The sequence below is a fragment of the Colletes latitarsis genome, chromosome 5, assembly GCF_051014445.1.
Source record: "Colletes latitarsis isolate SP2378_abdomen chromosome 5, iyColLati1, whole genome shotgun sequence".
NCBI classification, from domain to species: domain Eukaryota; kingdom Metazoa; phylum Arthropoda; class Insecta; order Hymenoptera; family Colletidae; genus Colletes; species Colletes latitarsis.
Genome location: NC_135138.1, coordinates 31142675 through 31161657, shown reverse-complemented (window position 1 = coordinate 31161657; position 18983 = coordinate 31142675). Strand labels below are relative to the sequence as shown.

The following is an 18983-nucleotide window of genomic DNA, read 5'->3' as shown; positions in this document are numbered from 1 at the left end:
TTGAAAAAGTTGTATCTAAAACAAAAAACGTAGAAAAATATGTAACTTTTTATGCGGAAGTGAGATTTATGATTTCCATCTGCCATGTATTCATCATTACGAAATAAATAACTAAACGATTCTCAACGTGACATCAGTTTCGTTGTTTCCCGAACGCTCAAATACAATTTCTATGAAAAGTCTAGAACGTCGAGTAACTTGACTCTTCGTCGCAAAACCAATCATCGATCGAATTGCCTGAGAATTCTAGTATCGCTTCGAACAGTTTCACAATTCGAAGAAGGTCTTTTGGAATTCTCCAGTGCATTGGGAAAAATTTCGTTACAAAGCGATGGACCGCAAGGGTGAGACGTCGACCATCCATCCTATTTTTCACGAAGGTCGCGGGACGTCGCGTTCTTTCAAGGAGGCGAGTCCATGTCTGCATTTTAAGCGTGGATTTCAATTACAATGCTTCTGCTTCGTGACATAATCTTGGCGGTCACGAGCGACAAGTCGGCCTCGATGCACTCCTCGTGGAAAAAAGCTCGCCATCGCTTACTGTCGTGCTCCCACGACGATTCCGCATCCTGAATACTTAAACGGAGTCGCGAACCTCCTTTGAATTGTAAAGCGAACCAAAGCGATACTACCGAACTGCTTTCCATCCCTCTGTCGCGGAGTTTCTTCCTTGGCCGAGCGTTCGCCCTGAAACGAAATCTCGGCTTGGATTTTAATGGTCCTCGAACGCTATCCGGCACCGGACGAAACCTTTCTCCCCACAAACTAGAGAATATCCCACGTATTAAGAAAACGGTGGTCGTACCGGACAATTTAGATAATGACAACAAATTTGTTTTGTCGTTAAGACATTCGAAACCATAGATCCCCATTTTACGTGTATCTAAAATATAGGCGTACGCATATAGTTAATATATTCGTGTTGAAATCCATGTATTGTTTAATAAGTGGGTATCGAAATATATAAAATCAATTTTTTCGTTATTTTTAATTTGTTCTTTGAATTACTCGTTATTCGTAAATATAGAGGGTAAGACTAACATCAAGAATATCAATTTGTTGATTGAAGCTTCGTTAAAAAGTTATTAAAAAATTGCAAATCGTTCTGGAAAAATTATTTTCGATTGTGGGAGTTAATTACAATCATTTTTGGTGAATACACATACCCCCGAAATCTTAGCTATTTTCGAGAAAAAAATTCCTTACCGAAAATGTAGTGTCTGACCATACACGACATGTTTCCCTGAAATTTTAGGGTGAAAAAAAAATTTTTCAAATCGTTCTGAAAAAATTATTTTCGTTTGCGGGGGTCAATTACAATCATTTTTGGTGAATACACATACCCCCGAAATCCTACGCACTTTCGAGAAAAAAATTCCTTACCGAAAATGTAGTGTCTGACCATACACGACATGTTTCCCTGAAATTTTAGGGTGAAAAAAAAATTTTTCAAATCGTTCTGAAAAAATTATTTTCGTTTACGGGGGTCAATTACAATCTTTTTTGGTGAATACACATACCCCCGAAATCCTACGCACTTTCGAGAAAAAAATTCTTTACCGAAGATATACTGTGTGGCCGGTATTGTTTCTATAACTTTTTAACGAAGCCTCAATCAACAAATTGGTATTCTTAATGTTCATCTTATTTTGACCTTTTTTTAGATTTTAGAATCTCTCATTAAAATTTTTCCCAGGGGTAGCCGAACACCCTGTATACGGTTATGTACTTCAAGCTTCATAAACTAACACAAACTGAATTAACGACTTTTTACCAATTTATCATTAACATTTCCAATTTTTAGAAATAGCACCGTAAAATTTCCTCGACGTTACCAGTTACTTATAATAAAGAAAATTCTTGAAGCGCAAAGGGTTAATTCTACGTTTTCGATAGACCGGAATAGAGATGGAAATATATCGGAGAAACGTCAGCGTGCATATCGATGTAAATTAGTCGCGGAGTGTGCCAATTCAAGACGTTGCTTTCCGTTTAAAAATACGCGTTCGGAAAAGGAAATCGATACCGCGACGAACGTGTTCTACGAACTCTTATCTTCTTTGTCACGCGTTGCCTACTGGTCTGAAGTTAGACCAGCTAATGGAAGGATTTGTTAGATCGACTGATCGACTGCCATCGTCTCATCTCCCTATAGTAGTCGTCGGTGTTTCGATATTACGATCGGGAACGACTGTTTCTCGTGCTTTTTATTATCCCAATAGCATCGAGGCGAAGCGACTGGGGACGTCGCGCACAATACGGTCCGTTTCGTTCGACCTAGAGAAAGATCGATCGAGCAAGAAACGCGGTCGACCGCCTGGTTTCCGCATGCGTCGATCGGCGAACTTCATAATCTATGAGAACTCTCTCGTCTCCCGTTTTGGCAACGCGGATAATTCTGGAAGTTCCAATCGACGGCTTATCGATCCTCCAGCAAGAAATATCGCGATAACCGCGCTGCGGTTGCAAAACAATGAAACGAAACCATTAACTCCGGTCGTCGACAGAGTTTTTAGCATGGTCGCGAGTTTTTCAGTCTCTTTCGGGACAGAAGTCGAGTTAAGAATATTTTAATAAAGCGAGGGGTGCTTAATATAAATTTTCAAAGATAACAATACCTAGGAAATACCTTATAATTTAACCACACTAAGAGAAAAGAATCCATCGTCAAGTCGTCGTTAATGGCGATTTGTTTCGTCGCAGTTTCTCAACTTTCGTTAGCCAAAGACGCAACAACTGCATAAATTCGCGGCGTGTAGTTTTCTATCTTGACACGCGCGCGCGACGAAACCGTGACAAAATGAGAAAGACCGGCATTAACGGAAATTTCAATTTAATACGTAGTACACGGACGGCGGCGGAAAGCGAGCTGGACGGATGGAAGGCCGGTTACCCTCGTAATTTCAATTTAACTTTTTAATTGTAAGTTGACACGGGAGATAGGACGTCCGTAGCTTATACGTTTCGTTGCCCCTCGGCGAATTTGAGAGCCGACTGGGCGCCCTGTAATTTACCGCAAACCAAATTTAATACTGGAAAGCCATCTGTTTGTGACTTCAGCGCCCTTCGAGTCGAGCATCCAACCGGTGCCGTTCTACCGTCATTATTCCCGCGAAATACTGCTCGCCGCTAGGAAATTTGAAAAATTTTAATCTTCTAGCCTTGGAAACCGACTCCCTTCTCCTTATTACGTCGGTTGCGCGAACGACAAATCCATCGGGTTAAACGTTTCGTTTCAATCGCCCCACGATTCATTTTGTAAATGCGTAGGATTTCACACTAAGGTACTTGCGATTCTATTGAAATTTTAAGATACGATCTCCGTCCATCCAATTTAGACGATCATATCTAAGCGGTTTTATCAATTATTTATTCGAACATACTCGAAGGTCTCGTTGCTAGAGGCAGAGCCGAGCAAATACAATTTGAAACGAAAATAGCAAACGACTGTTTGAAAAAACGTTTCAGCGTTTTATTCTCCGCAACGTAGTTTGGAAATATCCACAACATCGATCTATCGATATCAATACGTATTTTAATTAATGAAATTATTTTATTATTTTATATGACAAGTAATTAATATAAATTTTGTAGCAACGGTGTTATCGATCTATACTTGGTTGCAATAATTGCATTTTAATTAAATTGTTATCATTTCATTATTTTAACAATACAGACAAATTTATAATTTCAATCAGTTAAATATTTCGGAATACTCCATTTCCAAAACTTATCTGGAAATATTTTAATATTTTATTAAGCTAAATATCAAAGTTACATGATATAACAATGTAACGTAATTTTATTGCAGGTATGGAATTATCGTGAAATGAAGTAGTATGTATATTAGCTTGTTTCTGTAATTACTTTATTTTAATAATAACAGAATGTCATTACGTAACTTTAAGGGTGTCAAGAATATTATCTGATTATTATTACAGAAAATGCTCGTACAAACTGGTAAATAAAATTTAATTTCTACAAAATTGTAAGTACTTTATAAGTACTTGGTATTAAAATGGTTAAACTGAATAATTTCAACTTCCCATTTAGTTACTATTCAGAAGCAAACTTGTAACGTGAATAAAATCAAACGATAGCAGTTAACATTATAAAATTCTATGAATATTAAATTTTTACGGAGAAAAACTTGTCAGAAAATAATAAAATAAAAACAATTGTTGTTGCCAAGTCTTAATTTAAAATTTCAAAACTACAAAGTTCCACGCTGCAATATATTTCGACTGCAATGTTTATTTACTAAGGCTGTATCACGAAATTTTTATCAAACGATAACAGCCGATCGATTGTACTCTTCGGGGGAAAATATTTATTCGAATCTGAAGATTTCTTCAATTTTAATGAATGCAAAACTTTAAAAGAGGCTGTCGAACTTTCCCAATTATGAAGTTACCGTTCCACTGGAAAAATTCGCACGGAAATTACGATTAATGCAAATTCACGAGACGCGAAACGGAAGTCGGGCAAAATTTGTATTCTGTTATCGCTTTAGCAGGTCTTGCCGCGTATCAGCGAAGGTAACGCTACTCGAAAAAAAAATACACGCTAGAGAAAGAGCCGACGCGACGCAACGCGGTTGCGAAAAAGCAATATTTTTGCGAGGACAAGGAACACGAGTGTTACCGTGTAACATTATCTCGAGAGCATTGTTTCGTGCGTGTTTCGTCGACTCTAGGAAAGCGTCGCAATTATGAAATTGTAACCTCTTTGTGCAGGAAACATTTTTTATTCATAATGCTGGTTTCCTTTTCATCGCGCTGGTCGGAGCAAAGAACATGTTTCTTCTGGGAACGCGCGTGCTTTTAATTAATTTTTACGGACCCTCCGTCCCTTTGCACTTTGATTAATGAAAACAAATTGTTCGTAATATTGAAAACTGACCGAGTAAAATAATGCCACGAGCGGCCTCGAATAAATATACAACTAGAAATTGTTGCTTAGCATTCTCCATTCTCTTTTCCTATCTTTGAATCTTACCGACTACTCACAGAAGCTCAGCTTGCACTCAACGCACTTCCCACTGTAACGCAACTTCATACGCATTAACGTGCCACATCCCGAAGATTAACTCGCCAAGTTTGAAACTGCAATTCGCTTCCTTTATGTAAGACCTGGATAAGCTCAGAGTCAGGTTCCTATGTCTTGACGTGAATTTCTTATAACGTTTACCTTGAAACGTATCAAAAACTATAAACTACTTTAGAAGCTGCGTGAAATTAGTATCCAAATTACATCCCTCGGAAATCTAAAGGGCAGTATTCAACGTTGAACAAGATGAATGTTTATTTAACATGCATCTACACATAACACAATAATAAATTATTCTCGGTCCTCCAACATTGTGGGTTGCAATCGAAACAGTTGTAGTTCAAATACATTATACATTAGTATTTTAATTGCATCGTACTTCAATTAAACCTATATATATAAATTACGTAATTGGAGAGACATTTAATGTCGGTTTTAACAGCGAATAGAAATGTTTGTGTTTATAAAAGAATTATATACATCATTGTCCACTGTCATCACAGTTAAGGATCGAGTAATTGGTTTCTCCTATAGAATGATACGCTGATTAACGGAAAGGGGATACACAAATTCGTCGGTGCAATCCAATAAGAGAGAAACGTATTCTGCTCGAAATTTTCATGGAGACAGAAAACTCGTCCGAATTTGGACTGTAAAATTTAATATGGCGAACACGGTGTCGGATTATCACAAAAAATGCATTAGCTTTCACATTTTTCACAACGAATTTGAATTTTCTTGCCGAGTAATCGTGTTACGTTTGCATATTCGCGTGAGATTACACGTGCATCCTTCGGCGCGCATATGCATATCCGGAGATATGCATAACAAGCGCGTGTACCTACATCGTGCTTACGTCTGTGCACGAAAATCTAGAGATTACAATACGCTTGCCCATGTCCACATCGATGACGTCACCGGGTAAACGTGCTCAAGTATTCTTAAACATTATTCTGACTACCTTTGCGTGCAAAATTTTGATACTCTTTCAAGCTCCTCTTATCAAATTTACGAGCTACCGAGTATGATTAATTACAGCTTTTTGGGCCGCAATTTCTCATCGGGAAAGAATGGAACGCAACGCAAATGGCGTTTTAAAAAGAAAAGACCATAGTTATTCAACGAGTCGAGTCACCAGAAATAAACAAATACACGTGGCGTCGTTTTGACAAAACAGGGCCATGTTCCTCGAACATCGTAACATTTTCCGTGTGAGATCTTGAGTTTTGTTATATTTTTATATTTACTGCTACACAAGAAAAACATTACGTCCATCAGTTTCATCGTTGTTTGTAAAAATTATTAAGAAGAAAGGAACAAGAAAAGCCGAAAGAAAGATGATTTCGTGGAGAACGAAAACACGTAACGCAAATGGAATTTCGACTCGATTGTCCTGGGCGCTGATGGGTCAGATAAGTTAGAAGGTTCGCGATTTATTTTCCGTGCACCGCAAAAAGAACACGAATTAGGTATTCGGGGACGGTGACTCGCGAAACGAGCTTATTGTACATTCTTCTTTGAGGCACGAGAAACTTGACGAGCATCGTTCGCGCTCGTAAAGCATGTCGCCTAGGCAAGATTTATTGTGTAAGGAAAGTTTGTCTACGGGGGTTTTACTTCGTTGTTTTCTGCGCGACGCAGGGCGCTGTGGGTGCTTATCGTTGATGAACGGAGGGGGCAAAAAATTCCGAACGACTGCCGAGGAATGGGCTGCTTTTCTAGCCGTAGCAACGAACAAAGCGAGAAGTTGACTCTAAAAAAGAGCATTCATATTAATCGAGCAGAAAAACGCGAAGTTGACTATGAAAAAGAACGTTTGTGTTAATCAGCGCGTTGGGTGGGTGTATCGTGTTGCATCGTAGCGTGCTGCTGGCCACTTCTTGCATCCTGCGTGTTAGGGTAATAGGAAACACGAAGCGCCAACTGGAGTGGTTTTTAATCTAGAAGCAAATAAATTGGATAAACTTAGGTCTTATATCAGAAAATTGGTCCCTCTATTAACCATTGGATCGTGGACACTGGGTCACTCAAAATCCAGCATTTACGATTGTTAAAGTCGAGTCTATGATCTTCGAGTCACAATATATACTAGTCCCTCGATATTGTTCGCGAAGACGTCAAATATTTTGTCAAAAATTGTGATCTGCATAGATTTCATAAACTCCAACGCGTGATGCCGAAGGGACGTCACTCGTAAACAACTCCGCCCACGAAAAATGTTTCGCCTATGCTCGTCCAAACTTTCCGCGATTACATCGTCTTCGTTAATGTTCTACGCGACAGACTTCCCGCTCCAGATATCATTCCTGATGGTTCTTTTCGCGCTCCTTTTTTCTACTATAAGGAAATTTGAAGAATACCGTCGGATATACGCGAAAGTTTATAACCTTTATCTCGACTAGCGTCCCAATACTTCCGACTGTTTAAAAATCTTCTCGCGCGAACGACGAAAAGAATCCAAGAAACTTTGCGACAAGATTCCAGTTCTTGGAAGCCAATTACTTGGGTGTCCGGTTAAAACCGTGGAAGGTTTCTTTTTTTCCAAGAATTTGCAACCACGAGTCAAGTAACTTTTCCACCGGCGATCCCGCGCGAAGAAGTATGCACAGTTGCGTGAATTTGCTGTTTTTTTTTCTGTTTTCTTAAACTACTTCAGTTTTTAGCGAGTAGAAACGAATTCATCGTTGGGTGAAAGAAGATCACGGATGTCAGATTTACTCATTTATTAATCCCCGAATAATACATATAAACATCGTTCTTACACTTAAAATCTAAAAAGAAAGTTTTTTGAGAAAGATTAAATATAATATCAAAAGAATTACATTACCTTCCGAGTCATCTAAATCAATGAAAATTAAAATAAATTATAGTACTATACTAGTATTTTATACTAATTTGTATTGTTTTTTATACTGCAGAGTGTTATTTAATGATATCCTAACTCATCTGAACCATAGTGTATCTCATAAAGTTAGATTTTGGCTCACTGTGCGATATGTCGCGACGCAACGTCGAAAATTGTTTGTAGGAAAACAGAATAGTGCTTTCAATTGTTCCGGTGCCAATGCATCTGACGCAAAATGCAGTCGCACGCGTCTGACGCGTATAGAAAATCCCGCCTTAATACACTAGCCTGGTTTGACTCGCATTCTCGGATTTAAACACTGCCGAAACTTTTGCTTCGTCTGCGTGGTCCAGTGTTTGCCACTCACTGAAACTAAGCCGTAACCGAAGTTATAAATTGAAGACGAGAAAGCTGGGAAACAACAAACCGTGAGTGCTTCCAATTCAACCGCTGCTCGTAGTTTCTTGCACGCAAGCAAATAATTATTATTGGAATTCGCAGACAGAATCGTACGATGCGATCAAGTATTGAATGGAATATAATATACCGCATACAATTATTTCGCGAAAAATCCGGGTGTCTTTTTTGTCAGATTTGAAATTAAAACGTCGAAAAGAGAAGATTTTTTTGGTACGTTTTGTGCAAAAACCCATTAACTTTTTTCGTCCGTGGTTCTGCTCAAATTATTTAGTGATACGTTCCCTTTCCGTACTTCAACGAATCTAACTCGTGATGAGGATTTTGGCCCAAACATGAATATCACGAGCCAGGCTCGCGGACAGCAAATCACGATCGTGATGGAGTTTTAGTTCCTATCGGTACTCCACAAGAGTTGGTCACGATTCTTATAACCTCTGTAACAAAGCAATTTAGCATCAGTCTGGTCTGTTTACCACGCGATGCCTACGAATAGTATCGTGTATAGTATCGTATATCTAAAGAATAGTATCGTATGCATTATCATGCAATTAATCAATAAAATTGGCAATAGTTGGAGGAATCCGTATTCTAAGAACACTAGAAACTATACTATTTTATATCGTGAGTTACTGTATTTTGATTTTCGGTGTAGTTTAGCTGGCATAATATCGGTTTAAAAATCACGAGTACGAAAGTCATAATATTGGTATGAAAGTTTCTACTTAAGAGCAACCTCGACCGTTCAAGATGACTTTACGCGGTTCCATAAACCAACAAACTTTCGTGGAAGCTTAGAAAATTAATTCCTTTTCTCTGTTTTCTCATTATATACCACGAGCCGTGGACTATCGGGTACGTTCTCTCATATAAACAGCACGATTTGTGAACCAATGTTGGGATCTGGCGTCTGATACCCACGGGTAGACAAAGAAGCTCGGTTCGCAGACAACGGGACGGAAATGGAAATGAGGAATTCGATGGAGATCAGCTTTCGGGCTTATTGGGAATTGAATCGGTCGACACCTCCAGTTCGAAGAAGCGACGAACCCCGTACGAAGCATCTCGAAAATTCGCACTCTTTGTAGACACGCAGTGGAAACGTGGAAATTATTCACTCGCTCGGCGCAGCACCATCGCTTGCCCCTCCTCGCGTTTTTCTCTTTTTACTTCTCGCCTCTGGCCACTGTCGATATTGACATTTCATCGTGCCCGTCGCGTTTCTTTTTCATCCGCCGGTCACGGTGATCCGCACAATCGATCGGATACGAACGAGAAACTCCTGCAAATGCACTAATTTCACACGCCTTTTTGCGTTTCGAACGTTCAATTCCCGATCCGATCGGTCGGCGAAGCAGGAAACGACGATTCATCCCACGTCGGAACGCACTTTGAAACAAAGGACAGTAATATTTGAACTTTTCGAGCAACTTTTTCCCTACATCTGTTCATAGTTGCTTTGTAATGTTCTCTACATTGTTCAGACGATACAGTGATCTTTTGTTCCTCGTCAGAGCATTATTTAACTTCACTTCTTTTTTGTAACCCTTCCTATTAACTTCTTGTACCTCATTATGCAAATATTTCCTTCGAGCGTACGTAATTTGTACAAACGCATTCACTTTTTTATACATTCCTGTTTACATCGTACCACGTCGTTATTTTAGGTAAATCTTGTATACTGTCTGGCAAACTTAGGCAGAAACTTTGTTTACTTTATATTGATTTATGTACGTCGGATAAAGACGTTGGATAATGAAATAAAATTTCTGCGCAAAGAATACGCCAGAGGGTCGAATAAATGGAATTCAGGCGCAATATCTGAGTCTTGGTAAAACATTTTAATCCGCAGGACGTTTCCCTCGATTCAGCCGTATCGTTCGCCTAATGAAACTCTGTACAACGGCACGCCGCGATCACGACCGACTGATTTTCAAGGGTCCAGACTTCGTCTCGAATTTCCATATTCCATTTTAATGGCGCTCCTGCGAGCTCGACAGCTGTGGGCGTGTATACACGCACCCGGGTTCTGGATTTAAATCCGGCTCAATCTCGAAAATACATTTCTGCCGACTCTCGGGAGGATTGACCCATCCGTTCGGTAAGAATGGCCCAGGACGTGTCTACTGGGATTCTTAAAAACGATTGAACCCCATGAAACTGCCCTCTCGTCGCGCCAATCTCCGGTATAGATTGAAATGGAATTCGTCGTCCATGATCAACCCGAAGCATTGGATCCAAAACGATACATTCGAGTCACAGTGATCGTCGTCATGATCTTACTTTGAGGTAATTTAGAAAAGAATTTTCAGAGTGCTTTCTTTGGTCAGGAGAATAGAGAGAATTGTGCCAGTCAGAGCCAGCATGCAACTGATTACATTATTTTTTGAACTGCAAATCGTTTTTGCTTTTTAGTCGTTCGTTTATTTACGTTCGTATCTTTAGTATAAATAGGGCTTTGATTTCTTCTTTCGTACTTGATAAAAATGCATTATAAAAAATAATAATTCAGGCCCTTGAATTTTTCAAAAGCATACATAACCCCGGCGTGAGAATTTTTTCGATTAATTTTGCTGGACGCAAGGTATAACATTTAATGGCAATAAAACCTACGGTACGCAAAGTTATCGCGGACGATAATCGATATCAGAGATCGAGCTATTACCTTTTCGAAATGGATAAAGTTTCTAGTGCTATCGAAGGGTACGGTAATTGCAGTAGCGTAACTTTCGGATATGATCTAATTTGAATTGCTCCGCCCTCGAACATTAGCACGTGACTAAGAAATAAAGAAGCTATTATTACATGGTATCTTGAAATGCCAGCCTCCAGAAAGTTTTGCTCTTACATTTTTCAAATTTTTTTTTTTCTTTCCCCACCTTTTTTTTCTGCGGCGAGAATAGCGCAGCAGGAATATTTCACCGACGTAAAAGCGAATACTGGAAAACGAACTATTCACAGTTCGGTTTTCCGATTCAATCCATTTGCTTCTATTGTTCCACGCACAAAACATGAAATATTTAAAAAAGATTCGATCTCTTTATCGTCTGTTAATCTAATTTTCCCAACTGTGAAGCGCGACCGGTGGTGTAAATTAAATAATTCAAACGTACATCGAAAGATACGTGAATATTTAAACAATTTGTTCGTTAAAATCCACGCGTTACGTACTTCCTCGCAACCGACGCCCATTCAATCTTTTAGCATCAGTCATTCAATCTCGAAGATATACATACGCGTTCCGCTCGAATAGATTTTGAATTGCTTCTTTCGAGCCTACTACACTGCACGATGTGTGATTACTTTGCAATTGTAAAGCACTTTGGAACTACAATTACGATAGTTTATTCAACTATTAATCGCATGCTTGTAATTGTGTTTCGATAGGTTCTGAACATATTCGGTTATTTCACAAATAAGATCGTTGACCATCGTTAGGATCGTGGCGACGTCTCCTGTACTCGCCGCCAGAGGGCTAAGCTTTTATCTCTCTCACAAGCGCTCATCCTTCCATTCCTATATGTACATACCATTCTACGAAACAAGTAGAACAAGTTTAGTACACGGTCGAACAAGTGAAAACATTGGGCAATCGAAAAACTCGATGTTGCCAATGTTTTCGACTTAATCTCCTGTTCGCAGGCGTTCGAGAATCGGTGTGTTCGCGTCTCGGTGATCAGAGGTCGACTATCTCTTTGTAAGATAAGCCGGTGCCGGAGAGGGATGCAACTTCACACCTGGACCCCCGCAATCCTCCGTATACTTTGACCCTCGTTATACGTATTAGGTGAGCACGTAGCGGAGTTTGGCTTGCAAGGACACGTTCGTATGCGGCTCACGTGCCCGGATGGATTTTGCATGTTTGACCTACGCTTATACCGGGGCGAGGCAGAGCGTCCTTTGCTTCGAAGCTGCGCGGTGCAGGTGGTCGGATCCGTTCTCGGGCTTCTCCGAGTTTGACTTTCGCATTCCTCGGGGATCGCGCGATGACGCTTTGCAGACACGCCACGGAAGGGATTCGGCATTAGCGAGGGATTTTCTCGGTAATTTCGCTAATGTGTGTATGGAAAACGGTGGACAAGTAAGTTTCTGAGCACGGCTTCTAACTGGCGAACTGAATACTGAGCGGATAGAGGGTGTGTTCCGTGAAATCTAATACGCAGGACGGATGACGTTGAAACTATGTTGCTCTCAAGAACAGAATCAACGTAACATGTTACGGGGACATTTTACGTTTCGCGCTGCCGAAACATCGATACGTTTTCGTTGGATTTCTATATCAATTATAACGCTTTTGAATGTTCTCGGAAAATTGACGAAGTTACGAAAATTTTGCGCTCGAGAGTCACGATCGCATTGTGTGCTGATCTCATTTCAAACTTTAAAGCTGCTTTTCTCGAAACTACGTTTGTCAAATTTCTAGATACCGTGCATGTAATTAAATGAAGATACGTAGTATTTCTCTTGAGGAGAGCCTAAACGTCGAAATTATTAGATGAAACCATAGTACATATTTGGAATTTGACCCTGTACGATCGCGCAAATTCCATCCTAAACTTCTCGGATCAACCGTGCGCATTGTTCTTCCATTTCGAACGCGGAAACTGTTTAACCCAGTCAGTGCAGGATGTAGATAAAACACGAGTGCACTTAGGCACTCCGCTGAGCTGCTATTTACTCAGCAGCCAGTCGCGGTGGTCGGCGCGGTGTGTCAAATATTGAAACAGTGACCGCTTCAGCGTGTTGCGAACATGAGCCTCGAGAGTAGCGAGCGAACAACGGATTGTTTCGCATCTTATCACTATTCCCGATCCCTATCTCCGCCAACGATGCTGCGACGAGCCCACGCTCGCGACCCATAAAACGTTAACACGTTATTGGTCCCTTGTTACGACAAGATCCGTCGTCCGGAAACCCATAAAACCGTGAATCCGTTTGCTGGAAACATGTCCAAATTCTACTCTGTCGTTTTGCGTTGTTTCTCCTAAAGGGCCCTTCTGCCATTTAAAATGGTAAAAGAATCGGTGTTTTTATTTCTACAAATTCTTGATAGTAACAATTCACAAATTAAATGAAAGGATTTTACTACAGGTACTGTATTTTAGATGGTAAATTGAATGACGGGATTAATGTCAGCGAGATGCTTATCAATTTTCTGGATTGATAGATTTCTATCGTTCCAAATGTTATTGCTAAAAGCGATATATATATTAAAGTAAGTGCCAGTCGAGATATAAGTGGTTTCAGAGGGTGTGTGAATTTAAATTCGGTGTTTGAAAGTGTTGCCCATTTTTCATTTCTCGTTTGTTTTAAAGGGTCGAAACGATCGAATGAAACGTATTTCGAGACTCGTTTGATAATCTTGCATTCGCTTAATTTTTCCACATTCGAAAAGTCGTTGAATCGTTCATTTGGCGCATCGATTTTTGTACCCCTATGTCCTGCTATGTCTCGCGGAAAAATCACTAATTTTACCTTTCTATTATACAAACAGTCTGTTTATCAAACAAAAATGTTTTCGTTGAAACTGCATATTGAAGAACGTAACACACATATAGTATTGGATTAGCGTACTTTGACCGAATAGCTTTTTCATAACGCCCTTTATTGTTTTCTCTTTGCATACGTTGTACTGTGTGCTGTTCTGCTCAAAACATTTCCTACGCGAGTTCCAATAAAAATAAAATTTGTAAATTGTGATGTTAACGAATGACGCAGCATGTGCGAAATTTATTACAAAATATTTCTTTCGACTAAATCCACTTATCAGTTCGATTTCAGTTTTTTTAAAATTTCGTTATTATCATGTTTATATAAACCATTCATATTTTAAACTTGTATTTAAAATCGAGTAAAGTTCTTCCTGGAACATATGAATTTTTGAAACTGGAATTTCCAGGTTTTCCCTAATTTAAAAATTCTCTTCCAGAATTCGTTTGTCTCGGTAAAATTTATGTCCAAGCATGTTAACATTTTCACTAGCCCTCTGCTGGCAAATGGAAGGAAAATGGGAAAGTATCGACGACCCAAACATTACAAGTGCAGCGAAATACAACCGAACGGGAGAAAGAATTAAACATCGCGTCACCCGGTAATGCGTTTTCTACGTGAATTATACTTTGCGGGCATCGCTAGGGGAAGTTTTCCATTTTCGTGATCCCGTTAACGATATTACTTACGAAGTAATAACTCGTAATTAGTTGTCGCGCGTACGATACCCTACCGCGCATCGAGATAAATTATTTGTCCGTCTGTCTGACTATTAAAAAGTTTCGCGCCGGTCGGGCAAGTAAAGAAAAAAAGCTTTCCCGATCTATCTGGTGTTCGTACGAGTTACGTCCACCGACAGCTACATTTTATTCCGACGTAAATATTCATCGTGCACTGATGTGATTCAGGGTCCGTTATAACAACAACTTCGAATATACGACGTAAATTTAATATTGTACGGTATTTCGCGGCATGCAATCATCAATGCGCACTTGCACGTGATCATAATCAGAATTAAAAGCAAATTTCGCGTACGAGTACATTCTATTTTACACCTGCGACGTCAAATATTATTGAAATTTCTATGGGTATATTATCGAAGCGTGAATTTACTAGATCGAAGATCGTGGCTGCGACATATTCGAAAACAAGAGCTTGTCAGGGAGGACTATCAAATATGTAGCGTGTTAAATTCGTTCGGTAGCTAAGAAAAATTTCGCATATGGTTGAAATTTAACGCAGTTGCCTGGTGGCGAGAGAGACTCGAATGGCAGCGACAACGCGAACGTGTTAAGCATATGGCGTCGATCGATTGCAACGATTCGAACGCGTTCTACCATGATTGATTCTGCTATTAGTTTATAGTCACACGCGTTTCGTAATTATCTAAGCAAATCACAGCCTCGGGGCGAAGTAAAGCGGTTAGGGCCCTATCAAAGAACGTTGAAATGCGAAATATTGCTCCAATAGCGGAGTGGGTAATAGGAAATTTGCGCTATTATATCAACGGTATCCGGGGAATGTTAATGGCAGTGTAAATACCGGTGCTGCGCGGAGAGAGAAAACGAGTAGACAGCCTACTCTACTTGTGACACTATAATATAGTCGACTTTGCCATGTAAATCTCTTATTGCCGTACTAGTCACATTTTAATGTGTCGGGGCTTAATTCTGTTCGTCGCTCTTGACGCTTTAAATTACGCTTCCACGACGTGGCATCGCGCGCGCCAGATGCAAACGTGTGGGTGCGTGTGTGTGCAGGCATTCTGCCAGAATGCTGGTAGATTTTAACCTTTTAGAGCTCTTTGATCGCGTACGTCGAAGGCTTCCCCTTTTTTTTACTTTTTCTTTTATTTGGGTGGAAATAGACCTTCTTTGAACTAGCCTCGATATAATTATTGAAAGGGTTCGTGGAACTCAGGGAACTTTTATGGACTCTCCAATGTCCTGCGATTTCGAATGGCCTACGGATAGTTAAATGAAGCTGTGGGTCGCGGTTTGCTGTACGGAGGAAGTGAGTGAGCGACATAGCAGGAGGAAAGAAAAGAAAAGGGGAGAGGAGACGCCGGGACATTCAGTGGTCGGTCGAGGAGCGTGCACAGGGTGTTCGGTCACCCTCGGGAAAAATTTTAATGGGAGATTCTAGAGGCCAAAATAAGACGAAAATCAAGAATATCAATTTCTCGATTGAGGCTTTGTTAAAAAGTTATTAAAAAATTAAATTAAAAAATTTAATTTCAAATTCTTCGGGGGTCAATTACAATCAATTTTGGTGAATGGACATACACCCGAAATTCTACTCACTTTCGAGAAAAAAATTCGAGTAGGTTTTAGCCTCTAGAATCTCTCATTAAAACTTTTCCCAAGGTTGGCTGAACACCCTGTATATATTGGAATAGATGGTCGATCGAGTACTTGTGGGAGTGAAAGGTTCAGCGTGACCCTCTGCTGGCGAGCACGAGAGGTATCGCCACAAAGCAAACGTATGCAATAGTGCATTGAATCCTAAGTTTGGAGCGCGTAAGATTAAGTGCTGTCGGTTGTAGAAGGGAATTGAAGTTGTTGGAACACAAAATCTAAGGGATGTTCAAAGTCTGGCTTCTGTTGATTCGAAGTAGAACAATTGGTTATTAGTAATAACTTAGTAGTAGTATTCAGAGTCTTCTGTTTACTAACTACATATTAAATATTTCAAAAAGTATTATAATAACAAATGAATTTTCGAAAGGATTGCTGGGCCAAAACTAGAACATTATACACGATTATTTTGTTATTAGTGGTCAGATTTTTGTGCCTCGCGTTGTACAGACACGAGAGAATAATCAGTTTATAGGTTGTAATCATGTAGAACGTAATGGATGTTTAATTACATTTAGGAAACAGTTCGAAACGAATAACCTCACCAGCCAGCAGAATTAAATAACATTTAACACGCTATTGAAAACTACTGGAGGTCGTATAATAAACGGCCAACGAGTTTAATACAGATTTAATTGGAACTTGAAATAATGAATTGCAAGTATTCGATAGGACACTAATTAAGACATGGAATATTTTCTGTGTAACTTAATTAGTGCGGGCAATAAAATACCCATTTGGTCATCGTTGTATTCCTCTGTGGATCACGCGCAGATCGCGTCGCCGCGATAGTATTTCATATATTTAGTGTATTTAATTTGTTAGGAATTAATTAATCCTGATTTGATGAAGAGAATCTATGAAATACTCTATATTAATGAAAATTTAATTAATATTATTGCGGAACTGGTTCACCGTAAAATGAAAAAAAAATCATATTTTAAATTAATGAAATTTGTCGAACGTGTGTGTCTTATCTTGGAGTTTTATTCTTTTGAAAATGTCTTAAAAATATAAAGAAATAAAGTGAAGAAAATTTTCAGGTAAAAGTTGCGTAATCTTTAACTTAAAAATGCAATCAAAACTTTGTTAACAGGAGAGTGTACATAGCAGGAAAAAAAAATAGTAGAACAAAACTGGAAAGAAAAATTTCATTACCCTCAATTTTTAAGTAACTTGGCGGAATGGGAGATAATAAATTACTATTACCGTAAATACGGTACTTACAAGAACGTAATAGGTGTATTTTTAATATAAAACGTTATAGTTAGAAATTAGTTAAAAGTTAAAAAAGTATGCAGCATTATTAAATTATATTTCGTTGTATAACTGAGTTTAATTAGAAGTATGAAGTATGAACTCAAAATACATTGAACCTAACTATTTTCTATTATAGTTTTAGCCTACAGAAACGTATAAAAAGTCGTAATCGCGAACATTTTTATTTGTTTTCGACGTTTTTATTTTCTCTTATCATCAGAAATTAAAGGGTTGCATTTTCACAGAAAATTACAACGTTTCGCACAGCGATCGTGGCTCTGAAAACGGTCTGGGTTTCAGGTTACGCATCTGTTACAGCCGAGCGGAGGTATAACCATAATCTAGGACAATTTGTAATTCAAATTGACGCGATACGAGATAAATTACCGACATATCTGCTATCGTCCCGACCAGTGTGTCTCCTTCCACGCTCCTTACCGGAAGATCCACCCCCCCACTGGGCGCATAAACCTCTCTGGCAATCCCCCTGCGATCCTGTTGAGTTAATTTCTCAATTTCGTGGACGAAACTTTTGAAGGATCGTGACGGAACTCCCGCCGCCGCCGCGTATCGATTACCCGACGCTTCCTCGGATCGAACGAGACGGTGTGGTGATTAACCAATCTTCGGGGCGAGGGGCTCGAGGCGAGGAAAACATTTTGCGACACAGAAACAGAGATATGTAATTACCGGCGAGATACAACTTCCTCAGTTAATAGGCACAATAGAACGCACGGAAAGCAATTAATTATGCGAAAATTATATTATACTAATTAATTACATGCTGTACGATTCTGTTCCAGAATTGAGTACATTCGTCGCAGTCGGGAAGTTATTGACGTAAATATTGTCCACGCGAACGGATAGCGAACAACGTAAATTTGACAAACGAAGCAAACGTCAATTTAATAGAAATAATTGAAATTTTGAATAATGGCGCAGTGAATTTAGAATTTGGAAGGAACTTCGAATTTTAATTTTAAGGCGACAAGCGATCGATAAAATTTCACTTCGTGCCGGAAACTTGTAAAAATATATAACGCAAATTTTATTTTCTTATAAAATGTTTTATTTGATTGAAAATATTCCACGAGCTGGACTTCAGTTTAAAAATAGATGTCGTGTGAAATCAATAGTTTGTGCCGAGATAAGAAATTTCAAAATTAAGTCATTTTCGGAGTCTACTGTAAGTTCCAATAACAACTAATTTGCTTTCTTCGTTTTCGCGATTATTTTATGCAAATGCTCTTTTAACGGTTACGACGATGGACAATCGTCTTTTGATGGCATCGTTATCGCCATTATTGGCTACACTTCGGTCGTTAAGCCTTTCCAGTCGTAAAGCAGATTGAATCAGAGCCAGTATTTTGACGCTTTGACATTGTCTCGAAAAGGCAAGTATTATACATGCTGTAATTGCTATCCAGCGAAATTTCGATAGAAACGTTCATTTTCGTTAAACGTCGACCCTCTTGAATTTCACCGTACGTCAGATCCTCGTACGATCTAAGAACAGCCGATCATCTCCGACGAATTTCTTATTGTACCGGCGAAATCCTCGCTGT

The 18983-nt window shown here is 39.3% G+C and overlaps 1 protein-coding gene across 5 annotated transcripts in view; it reads left to right on the top strand.

Moving 5' to 3' along the window:
• Nlg-5 (neuroligin 5) overlaps positions 1-18983 on the top strand; it is a 157787-nt gene that overhangs the window by 40924 nt on the left and 97880 nt on the right. Inside the window, exon 1 of one of the 5 annotated variants that reach the window (XM_076765752.1) lies at positions 10521-10600. The exons of the other annotated variants lie outside the window; for them this stretch is intronic. The gene's annotated coding sequence lies outside the window, so the exon portion shown is untranslated. Of the gene's footprint in view, positions 1-10520; positions 10601-18983 lie in introns of those variants that run through there. 5 annotated transcript variants of the gene reach the window in all.